The sequence below is a fragment of the Sus scrofa genome, chromosome 5, assembly GCF_000003025.6.
Source record: "Sus scrofa isolate TJ Tabasco breed Duroc chromosome 5, Sscrofa11.1, whole genome shotgun sequence".
Taxonomy (NCBI): domain Eukaryota; kingdom Metazoa; phylum Chordata; class Mammalia; order Artiodactyla; family Suidae; genus Sus; species Sus scrofa.
The window spans coordinates 85,926,259-85,938,471 of NC_010447.5; the positions used below are offsets into that span (position 1 = coordinate 85,926,259).

General features: G+C 38.8%; 1 long non-coding RNA gene across 1 annotated transcript in view; it reads left to right on the forward strand.

Annotated features, from left to right (window-relative positions):
- LOC102160458 overlaps positions 1 to 12,213 on the forward strand; it is a 569,575-nt gene that overhangs the window by 454,248 nt on the left and 103,114 nt on the right. The gene's annotated exons all lie outside the window — the stretch shown is intronic.

The window sequence follows — 12,213 nt, forward strand, 5'->3', positions numbered from 1 at the left end:
ACAATGTGGATGGATCTATTGGGTGAAAAAGCAGCAACAAAAGAGCACAACATATGATTTCATATACCCAGACAATATTAACGTGGTAATAAAAGTGAGAACAGTGGGTAGTTTCTGAGAGGGAGGGAGGTCAAGGGAGACTTCCAGGGGATGGAGGAAGGGGCTGATAATGTTCTGGTTTTGACCTGGATGGTGGTTTTGTAGGTGCGTTAACTTTGCAAAAATTCATCACTTATGATTTGTAAATTTTTCTCTGTATGCATAATATTTTCAGTTAAAAAGTTTACTTTGAAAAAGACAGAAAACAATAGCCTGTTTACAGTATAATCCCAATTTTACTTTGAAAAGTTATGCCATTAAAAAAAAAAAATGATCCAGGAGTTCCCACTGTGGTGCAGTGGGTTAAGGATCTGGCATTGCCACAGCTGTGGCATAGTTCACAGCTGTGGCTCAGATTCAATCCCTAATCTAGGAATTTCCATGTGCCACAAGTGCAGTCAAAAAAAAAAAAAAATCTACAGCAGAATGTTAATAATGTTTACCTCTTGGATGTACCATTATTGAATGAGTTTTATTTTTTGTGAGTTTATATACTTGTCTCAATTCTCTATAATATATGTATTAATTTTTTATTTTTGTCTTTTTAGGGCCATGCCCATAGCATATGGAGGTTCCCAGGCTAGGGGTTGAATCAGAGCTGTAGCTGCTGGCCTACACCACAGCCACAGCAACATGGGATCCAAGCTGCGTCTGTGACATTCACCACAGCTCACAGCAATGTTGGATCCTTAACCCACTGAGCAAGGCCAGGGATCAAACCCACAACCTCATGGTTACTAGTCCGGTTCGTTAACCACTGAGCCACGACGGGAACTCCTATATGTATTAATTTACTATGAGACAAAAGGAAACATAGAAAGAACAACACAACATTGAGACAGTATTTTCCCCTGCTTATCTGAATATCAAAGATTTAAAAGATAAGAGCATGAGAGATGAGTGCCCCCATATCCTGTTGGTAGAAGTTATAAACTGAGACATGTATTATTAAAACGGGTCCACCATTTCACCCAGTCAATTTTACCCCAAAGAATTTATGCAATGGTGACAGATGGACAAGTATGTAAAGATCTTTATGAAAGGATGTTAATTTTAGCTGTTTTTTAGTTAAAAGGGAAACTATTAAATGTGCAGTAAAAGGAAACTGGTTCAATAAATTATGTTATATACTCAGAATGGAATGCTATACAGTCATGAAAACTGAGTACTTGGATCTATATTTATTAACATGGAAGGCATTTGTGTTATAGAACAATGTATGGTTTGATCATATTGTAATAAATATATGGATATATATGTACTGAGACAGAGCAATAATGATTATCTCTGGATGATGAAACTATACGATTTTTACTTTTTCATCATTCTTTTCAGTATGCTTGATTTCTCTTGTATAGCTACATTAGCCGACTGGGCTGCTAAAACAAAATGCTATAGACTGGGCGGCTTAAACAGCAGACATTTATTTCTCACAGTTTGGAGTCTGAGAAGTCCAAGATCAAGGTGCCAGTCAATTTGATTCTCGGTGAGGGCCCTCTTCCTGTTGTGCAGATGTCTACCTTCTTACTGTGTCCTTACATGGCGGAGGGGGGGTAGTGAGAGGATGAACTGTAGTCTCTCTTCTTTTTTTTTTTTTCATCTTTTTTGTCATTTTCTTGGGCCGCTCTCGCGGTATATGGAGGTTCCCAGGCTAGTGGTCCAATCGGAGCTGTAGCCGCAGGCCTACACCAGAGCCCCGGCAACGTGGGATCTGAGCTGCGTCTGCGACCTACACCACAGCTCACGGCAATGCCGGATCCCCAACCCACTGAGCAAAGCCAGGGATCGAACCCGAAACCTCATGGTTCCTAGTCGGATTCGTTAACCACTGCACCACAATGGGAACTCCTGTAGTCTCTCTTCTTATAAAGGCACTAAGCTCATCGGGGGGCTCATCCTCGTGACCTCATTTAAACCAAACTTCCCCCCAAAGGCACCACCTCCAAATACTATCACATTGTGGGTTAGGGCTTCAGCGTATAAATTTTAGGGACACAATGTTTCTGTCCATAACTAACAGCATATGCATAACTTATGTAATAAACATAAATGGCCCGCTGTTTTCATTTTGGAGAGAACAAACTAGCTAAGAGGCAGTGAAGTATTAGTCGTGCCACGGAATAGCCATGTTTTATTTTAATTTTCTTTTCCACTCGAGTTGTCGTACTTGTGATTTTAATAGAAATTTGTTCTATAGCAATTGCATAGGAAAAAAGAACTGTCTTAAAGAGAATCTTGAATTCCTTACCTATTTTTACTCTTATCCAATACAGTGACCTTGGAGGGAAGACAGTATAGGTGTAAGTCACAGCTTGGCCACCGATCAGCCATGTGATGATGCTAAGCTAGTCACATAGCTTCTCTGAGCCTGAGGTTCTTCAGGATAATAAGATTCTTACCTAGTCGAGAAAATGTAAGCTGTGTGTGAAAGGCCTTGCCAGGCGTAGTCACTGCTGAATATTTCCCACCCTCCGAAACTGGAATGGTCCCTGACCCAAAGTAGGTCGGTAGATACTTGTTAAATGAATGAATGTGTACATGCCATCGTTTTGGAAACTCTGAAGTGTGTAACTGTAGGTGTTGGTTATGTAGTCATTCACCATGATCACCCCGATCGCTGTTTGTTGTCGTGGAACCAGTTTGGGTTACAGAATAGCACGGGTGGGGTGCTTAGTAACATTTCTTTTTAGTCTGTAGAAATTATTGCAATATTCAAAATTATACTTGAAACACTGAGAGTCCAGAGATTTATGGCATGTGTATTAGTAAAGCTATATGATCTTATAAAAATGGAAGTTTTGTGCATATTTAAAATCAAGTCTTCTGCTTGGTTTTGTGACTACATAAATCGAAAAACGTATTTTCTTCCAAAATAGACTCATCCAAAAAATAGTGGTATGGTGGATATAAAGTAATTTTTATGGGTAGTAGTAAATCTTTGTGGAATAAGATCCCAATCTTTTTGTGAAAGCATGGGACATACTTCTGGATGCTGATAGCTTTATGCAGAAACTACAGAGAATGGTAAGTATTCTAGTCACCTATTCTAATTAAAATTGAAATTGAAATCTGGGTTCTAATGAAGAGAAGCTTAGTGCTGGTCCTGTGGGGACTCTTCAGAGAATAAGAGGAAAAATGCACAAAGGCATAAAAAGATTTTACACAGACATTCTCTTCCCATGTGCTTTATTTGAACATACAATTTATATTTTATATAGGAGCATGTCTTTCCTTGATGGAAGCCAAACACTGTCCTTTTGACATGGACATTCTGAAAATTGTGTCACGTCCCAGTAGCACAGACCCATTTTGGATGCTTTGGCATTATACCTGTGACACTCTGTCTCAGGGAAATTAGATGACAGCTCAGTTCTATCTGAGAATTAGTTTCATTACTACCAATTTGGGGCTCAATGTCAAAGGTTATTTCTGTGTTGGAGGAAAAAGTTGGGTTTCTAAAGGGATAGTAAAGGAAGAAGAAAACTTAAAACTCCATACAAATCTTATTGGATAACTTTAAAAATTAGCTCTGGATGTCAGATTATTTTATAACATTCCTTTAAGAGCTTTTTGGTCAGTACCACCCAAGCACGATCCTAGAGAATGCATTCAAAGAGATAATTTATTCAAAACATCGACAAGAAATAAATGTTTAAAATAAAGACATTTCAAAGGAAAGACATCAAAATGGTGATTTTTTTTATTAAATGTGTTATTATCATAAACATAACATAAATATAGGACATGGAAACACTTAAAAATCCTTTAAAGTATTTTAAAAGATACATTTGCACCACTTCAAAAAGACATGACTTCAACAAGACATTTGAATCAGATTCAACTATTTTTTTTAAACCTTGAACTGCATTTGTTGCTAAAACATGACAGATAAAGTGTGTCATTCCTATGTCTTATAGAGTATTTCCTGTTATATTTCTCCACATTTATTCTCTTAGGTTAATTGGGGAAGTAAAATTAATTCTCTATTCAGGATTCCTTCTCAGTCAAGAACAAAGGCATTTCAGCCTACAGGAAAATATCTGAAGGCAGAAACGGTTCTAGAAAGGTAATAAACACTGCATTAAGGCATCTTTCCCTGGCTGTGAGCATTCCACAGATGAAAGTTAGCAACTGTCTGCTGGACACTGTGAGTGGCAGGTTGTGTGTCAGAGAGAGAGCTCACAGCTCATCTATTGTGAACAATATGCAGTGTCTTCCTGAACCTCCCTTGGTTACTATGCAGAGAGGGGGCTGGGAGAGAAACATCTCCCCAGCAACACCTAAAGGAAGAGCAGGCTGAAAAAAACAGCACTCAAAATAACAAGGACAGATCTGACACAGACTACCAGCAGAGTTTGATTAAAATGTACCCAAATTGTAACTTTTCCTCCCCTATTTAACTATAAGACACCAGTCACTGTTGCTTAATGTCAATGCTGTTAATGAAGTTGTCAGGCTTGTCACTTTCATTGAATACCAACCTTACTAAGAAACTGGTACTACAATTACCTCCAGCTCTATATGCTTAAATTCATCAAAGCATGCCCAGGCTTCAGACTGTGCCAGATCTTTAAAGAATTTCCCTATGGCTTTGGAGTCTGCCCCCATCAGCACACCTCAGCGTGCCCTGTGAAAGACAGAAGCTTGAAACATTCATCAGAAACAAACAAACAAATTTATTTAGAACTTCCTCCAAAATGGGCCAACAGGCACTTGGAGAATTCTATTCTCCGTAAGGAGAACCAGCCTCATTCACAGGTTCTGTGGCACTTTTTGAGGCACTCCAAGACTGTCTCCCTACTATCTGTGTTCCCATCCGTTCCACAAGTGAAATAAAATTCCATTTTCCCTTTATTCATTCATTCATTCCTTTATCCTTTCATTCAAGAAATATCTGAGTATCTGTATTAATATTGGACCAGACATAGATGGTGATAAAAAGAGGAACACATCTTTAAGAGGTGGAAATTCTAATAGGGTAGAAAGACTTGTATGTAAATAGCTAACTAACATCAACATCCAAGGTAGTTAGAAGCACTGCAGAGACAAAGTATTGTGGGTTGAATTTCAGGTGAGAAGATAAGAGAAAGTTTGAAGCTGTGGTTGCATCTGAACCAGGGCTTCAAAAGTGGATAGTATTTGAATATTGGGGTGCTAGCGGAGGTCTCTCCCTAGAACTTCTGATCTTCACATAGCTGGCTCCTTCTCACTCTTTAGTTTGAAATCAAACATCATCTGCCCAGAAATATCTTTCCCTGAACACTCAATGAAATGACACCTCCCACTCACTCTCTATCACATTCTCTCTTTTATCTTCAGAGGACTTACCACTTTCTGAAGTTACTGTGTTATTTATTTACTGCTTTCACTCATTAGAATAAAAGCTCCATGAAAGTAGATACCTTGTCCCACTCGATTGGTGCTGTAATCCCAGGGCCCGGAATGAAGCATTGTATGACTGGCCTGCAGTAAAAACTCAAAAAAATGTCAGTGAATGAACGGAGTCAAAGAGGAAAATTAGACTCTAGGCATAGGGAAGAATATACAAAATGCTGAGCTGGCTAGAGTCCACGGATGTGCATAGGAAACTCCAACAAAGTGCAAGGTCATGGCAGAAAACACATTCCAAAAGGGAGAGCGAGGCAGATGTTGAGAGTGTCAAATACTAATTTGAGGAATTTGAACTTTTTTCTCTTATAAGTGGGCAGCCATAAAGTTTAGAATAGGAAAGTCACTCAAAAGCAATGTTGGAAAAGCTTAGCCTTTCTACTGTGTCCAGAATAAGGGCGCAGAGACTGAGGTCTGGAGAAAGAATTAGAGAACTATTCAGTAGTTTAAGAGGGAAAAGTTAGATGCATTACTTTCGAGAAGGACCAAGGAATGATAATTAATCCCCAACAGCTCTGTGAATTTGTGTCTCCAATCCCTCTGACAAGAATTAAGTAAAAACCATTCAAGGAAAAATATTAAGTAACAAAAGTACATGTGATGGGGATAAGTATAAAGGGAAGAAGAAAGGGTAATTATGGGACCTTTATATCCAAAGAGGCAAGAGTTGGTTGGAAAGGCCTGCAAGGATGAGGGGATGACCTTGAAACCACCTTCACATTGTTTCTAGATCTAGTCCCATCTTTTAAGCTAAGAAAACCCAGTTTGGTTTCAGATATAGTTTTCCATGTCATTTTTTTTTTCTTCCCTCTTTATCGCTGGATCTTGTGGCAACACCAGATCCTTAACCCACTGAATGAGGCCAGGGATTGAACCCACATCATCATGGACATTATGTTGGGTTCTGAACCCATTGAGCCACAACAGGAGCTCCTTCCATATCTTATTCATTCCTTAGGACAAAGAAAACACTGTTCCATTGCCCACTAGCCACCTCATGTCACCTGCTAGGCTACACTTTAAGACCTGGTCCTCACATTCTGGTGGCTCTTCAAGAAGATGTGACTATTATAGAAAACAAACTGGTGGTTATCAGTGGGGAGGAGGAGTGGAGGGACAAGATGTGGGCAGTGGATCAAGAGGTGCAAACTACTACATGTACAATAAATAAGCTGTAAGGATATAGTGTACAGCACAGGGACCATAGCCAGTAGCTTGTAATACCTTTAAATGGAGTACGGTCTATAAAACTTTGAATCACTATGTTATACACCTTGAACTAATACAATATTGTAAATCAGCTACACTTCAAATAATTTTTTTTTTTTTTTTTAGGAAAAAGATCTGAAACTGTAGCAAGCTGTGGAATCAGAGCAACAGGGTTCAGAGTCTGGCTCCACTCAGTTGTCTGCCCTTGACCAAGTTATCTAAATGCTCTATGCTCAGTGACCTCATTTATAGAATTGTGATGACAATAGTAGTGCCAATGACATGGAACTTGTGAGAATGAATGAGCTAAAACATGTAAAGTGCTTGGAGGCGTACCTGGCACAAAGAAAATACTCAGAAAACTTAGCAGTTTGTTTTGTTTTGTTTGTTTTGTTTTGGTTGTGCCCACCATGCAGACGTTCTTGGGCCAGGGATCAAATCCGTGCCACAACAGTGACTGGAGCCACAGCAGTGACCATGCCAGATCCTTCTACCACTAGGCCCCCAGGGAATTTCAATAGTTATTATTAATACTGCTTGTGCTGCTCCTCATGCATTCCTACCCTCTATCATTGGGCTCTGTGTGCTCACTGTTACTCATTAATATCCGTGAGAAAAGCGTGGCTTTCTTTTATGTTCTGGGTTATAAAGAAACCTTCTGGAAAGCCATGTATTTGTCAACATGCGTAATGTCAAGGTGCCTGCTTTGGATAGGAGACTTCTCCTGTGAGTTACCCACGAGTGACACACTTGCCAGCCCTATATGTACGTCATCACCATCGTCACTGTCATACTAGTGACCGTGTAATAAACACTTACTAGGTACCAGATCTTTCCGTTTGATCCAAATAGTAAAGGAGCATAGAATGTGGGCCAGACATCCTTCTAGGGCCTAGGAATGTATCAGTGAACAGGGATAAGTACTTTTTAAAAAAATTATTAAGATATAGTTGATATAAAAATATTAATATAAGGTTCAGGTGTACAACATAGTGATTCAAACTTTTTAAAGGTCATATTCCATGTATAGTTCTAAAGTATAGGCTATATTCCCTGTTGTACAAATGTATCCTTGAAGCTTTATTTATTTTACACATAGTGGTTTGTACCTTTTAATCCCCTGCCTCTTTCTTGCTTCTTCCCCTTCCCTCTCCCCACTGTTTAACCACTAGTTTGTTCTCTATATATGTGAGTCTTTTTCTTTTTTGTTGTATTCACTAGTTTTTTCTTTTTTAGATTCCACATATAAGTGATATCATACAGTATTTGTCTTTCTCTGTCTGACTTATTTCACGTAATATATAATACCCTCTGAGTCTCTCCTTGTTGTAGAATTAGTACTTTATAAATGTAGTTTCATTTAATCTTCCCCAAAGTGAGGCTGCATTATCGTTCCCCTTTTATTGATAAGTTTGAGGCACCACATAACTATTAATACCTGTGAAAAATTACACGGCTATTAGGTGGCTGATGTAGGCTATTACTCCAGGTCTGTCTTCAAAGTGTGTGTTCCTTCCAGTAAGCCACACAGCTTCTTCAACATCCTGAATCTATAAAGTCACAAATATTCTTTTGTAAATGCCTGTAGCTTATGTTGAGTGAAAGTGCCTTTATTTGAAGTTCCATCAAATTGACATTTCTGAGAAAGATATAATATAAAACTGAGTTAAAAGGATGATCCAGAGAGAATTCTAATAAAATAGTTTAGGTGTCTCTCAGCAAGTATTTCTTTATCAATACATAAGCATTTAGGTATCATTGAACATGAAGGTGATGCCAGTCTGTTTTTGGCTGTGATGGAAAGCTGATGCAAAGAAGCTTAAGCAAAAAGCGAGGAACCATATTGGTTCATTTAACTCAATCCTAGGAGGGGTTGATGGATTCAGGTATGTCGGGATTCAGGTGCTCAAAGAATATCATCAGGGCTTGTCTTGTTCTATTTCTTCTTAGTTTTACTTTCTTCCCTAATGGCTTCAGTTTAAAGCAGGAAGCTCACTCTTCTTTTGGTCAACCTGCCCTTTCAGCTCCTGATCCCGTATAACAAACACCTTTTTTTTTTTTTTCCTGTGGCTCTGGTCAAGCTCCTGAGGGAGGATCTAAGTGAACCAGCCTGGGTCGTGTATCTGCCAGGTACAGTGGAGAGAAGCACTTGGATTCTAGACCATGTGCATGCTTGAGCTCTATTGGCTGAACTGGGTTCTATGGAAAGCTAGAGATATGAATATCTCCCACTACCAAAGAGATGCTGAAACAACCAATGTGGTTAGGAAATTTCAAAGCTGCACAGGACAGAGAGTAAGCAGAGAGTGGCAGAGAATCCAATGAAGTTCTCCAAAAGAAAGCCACAGTTAATCACTGCAATAAAAGATTACTGTCGTCACTCTGGTAATGTTGCTATTTTGATACAAGCTTTAAATTACTGATCTGAAACATAAAACTTGAAGATTTATGTGGAATTAACATTTTACTGGAGTGATAAATAAATGCTGGATATAATCCTTCAAATGTAAACCAATGCTCTATCTGGGTTAGGCCCTAAAACAGTTATACTAGAAGAATATTTTGCTTTGCAAGTTGCTGGAAACTTGCACCGTTGCAAAGTTTCAGTCCTCCCCAAAGCAAATCCTTTTCTTGCATAAATTTGTGATTGAAATGAAGAAAGTATCTAGGCGATAAATTCTGTGTACCTTCTCAATTCATACTCTTTCATTTCCCTAGTTTTCCATTTCTCTCTCACTCTGCTTTCCTCCATCTCTTCCACTCTTCTCTCCTGCCATATGCCAATGCATCTGTCAGTATCACTTGACCTGCTTAATTGTGCATAAGCCCCCTGCCATCATGCATCATGTACAAATATTATACAAAATATGTATTACCCAGAACAAAGCTAAATTGTTGCCCTAGAAAGCTTTCCAATTAAAGGCTGTATCAAGGAGTAATTTTGCTAGAGAATTGATACCTGTCTTGGCAAAATTTGTTCACATGTGGAGAAGGGAAGAAAGAAAAAGGACTAACAATTTCTGGGTGCTTAAATACTAAGTGAAGTAGGTTTGTCTGTGTTCTCTTACTGAAATCACCCTTACCCCAGCTTTCATGAACCAGCTATAATCACCATCTCGTAGATAAGGAAACTGGTCTAGAAGGGGTGAAATAATTCAGCCCATGTCACCTGGAGAGAACAATCCAAAACTTGAACCAAGTCTGGCTGATTCCAGAACCGTTGTGTTTTGCAAGTCCAATAAGTATGTGATTTTTATGTCCTGACACCACATCCACTCTGTTATTTCTCCCACATAGTTCTTTAGTTTCCACTTCAATGCCATCCAGAGTAGTCTACTTTAGCCTATCATCAGCTTCCTCCCAGACTAATCTCTCCTCAACTAATCTTGACTTCTCCTTTGCTCTCCTTCATTCCCTCCTCCACCTGCCTAAGAAACATTCTAGATACAGATCTGCGCATGTCATCCACTTTCTTTAAAACCCTTAAAAGGCTCCTAGTACCCTTGAGGGTCACTTTCAAAGTCTTTAACCTGACCTCACCTTCACCGACCTCCTCAGGTCCATCTTTCATTCCCCTCATTTTATGTTCTAGCCATATTGAATGTGTTCCAGGTCCTCGAATATAACACACTCATAGACTGCATGCCCAGGGAGGGCAGGCGTCATGGCAGTCTTGCTCACCAGTGACTTAGTGTGGTGTCTGACACTCCACAGTAGGCTCTCATTTTGTGTTTGTCAGATGCTAAATGCATTGAAGTTATGCTCCCTGACATTGAGGCTCCCTGAGCCTAAGTTGATAGGAAGTATATACATACATGAAACAGTTATGCAAAACCCACATTATCAAGTGATACGCACTCTGATAGTCACAGAATACCAAAAGAATAATGAAGAGCTAAAAGCCATTTAAAGTAGTTTACACAGTTACTTATTTGCTCTTCTGGTTACGCAGTATTTGTTTAGATTATGTGACGTATGTAATGTTGTGCCATGTCCTGAGGATACAAAGAAATCGTTTCTCCAGGATCTAACAATCTAGCTAAGGATGTAGGACACACACGCGAACACACACACACACACACACACACACACACACACACACACACACTCACTGGTTAAGCAAAATGGGAAACATTATAATTGCCTTGGAAGGCCAAAGCAGAGAGAGATCAATACTAGTTGGCATGTCTTGGAGTCTGGATGAAAGAAATGGGCCTGTGAAAGAAATGGGCCTGGATAAATAGTTATGATTGGAAACCAGAAGGGATTGGGGAAGGTATCTGTGTGAGGAAAGAGCATGATCAGCAGAGTTATAGATGGGAAGTGTATTGACTAGAGTGAAGGGTTTGTATGGGGAAGTAAGAGGCAGGATTAGACAGATTGGAGGGGCATTGATTTTATAGAGTCATGAAGCCAAGCTGAGGGCTTTGTACTTTATAGGAGGCAGTTAGGAATTCTCTTGATTTGGATTTGACACAAAAATATTGTTATTTTTGAAAGATGGAATCTTTTCTGAGTCTTTCAGAAAGGCCTAAGTATTTATTGTTCTGTGTTTCTACTGATTTTAAGGATCATTTTATAATTATTGGGTTATTGTTCTTACTTCTCACCACATAGTTCTTTAGTTTCCACTTCAATGCCATCCAAAGTAGTCTACTTTAGCCTTCCTTGAGGAAAGAAGGCTGCAATTTTGGAGTTCCCTGGTGGCATAGTGGGTTAAAGATCTTGCATTGTCACTGCTGTAGCTCAGGTTTGATCCCTGGCCCAGGGATGCACATGCTGCAGGTATGGCCAAACAAACAAACAAACCAAACAAATTTTTTAAAAAAGGATTCAATTTTGCTTCACATCCCCAGTGTTTAGTACATTGCCTGGTACATAGTAGGCGTACAGTACATACTTGTTGAGTGACTAAATAATGAAATGAATTAATCACTTAGGCGTCAAGGGATAGTATTTGAAATTAAGAGAGAAGCGATACAAGAGATTAGTAGGTTAACTGTAATACACTGGTCATGATAGGGTAAATGTTTGGAGTAGCTATAGGCACTGATGTTAGAGATATTTGGAAGAACTGACTATACCTTATGGGTTATGGTAGCCCAAGATGAAGATCCACAAAAGCAGCTAGAGAAGCAGAACAAGATCTTGGCTGAGATGTCAGGGTTAATGTTAATCATTCAAATAAAAGTTTTGAAATAGCATGAGACTCAGTTTCTCATGATTCTTATTTGGGTCCTTATCAAAATTTTATAGCAGAACAATCAAAGGAGTGCTGTGTATTTAATATAGAAGGGGATACATAAAAAAAAATCTTCAGGACATAATGTTAAGTAGAATCTACTAAAAATTTATATCTCAAATACTGATTTCTTGCCTGTGGCCATTCAAATTATAAGAGATTTTGGCTATGGTTTTACCTATTTGAATTTTTAAAATTCTTTAAAAAATAACTACCTTTCAGGTAGTAGTTATAATGAACACTGAAACCATTATAAAATTTTTAGAGGGATAATT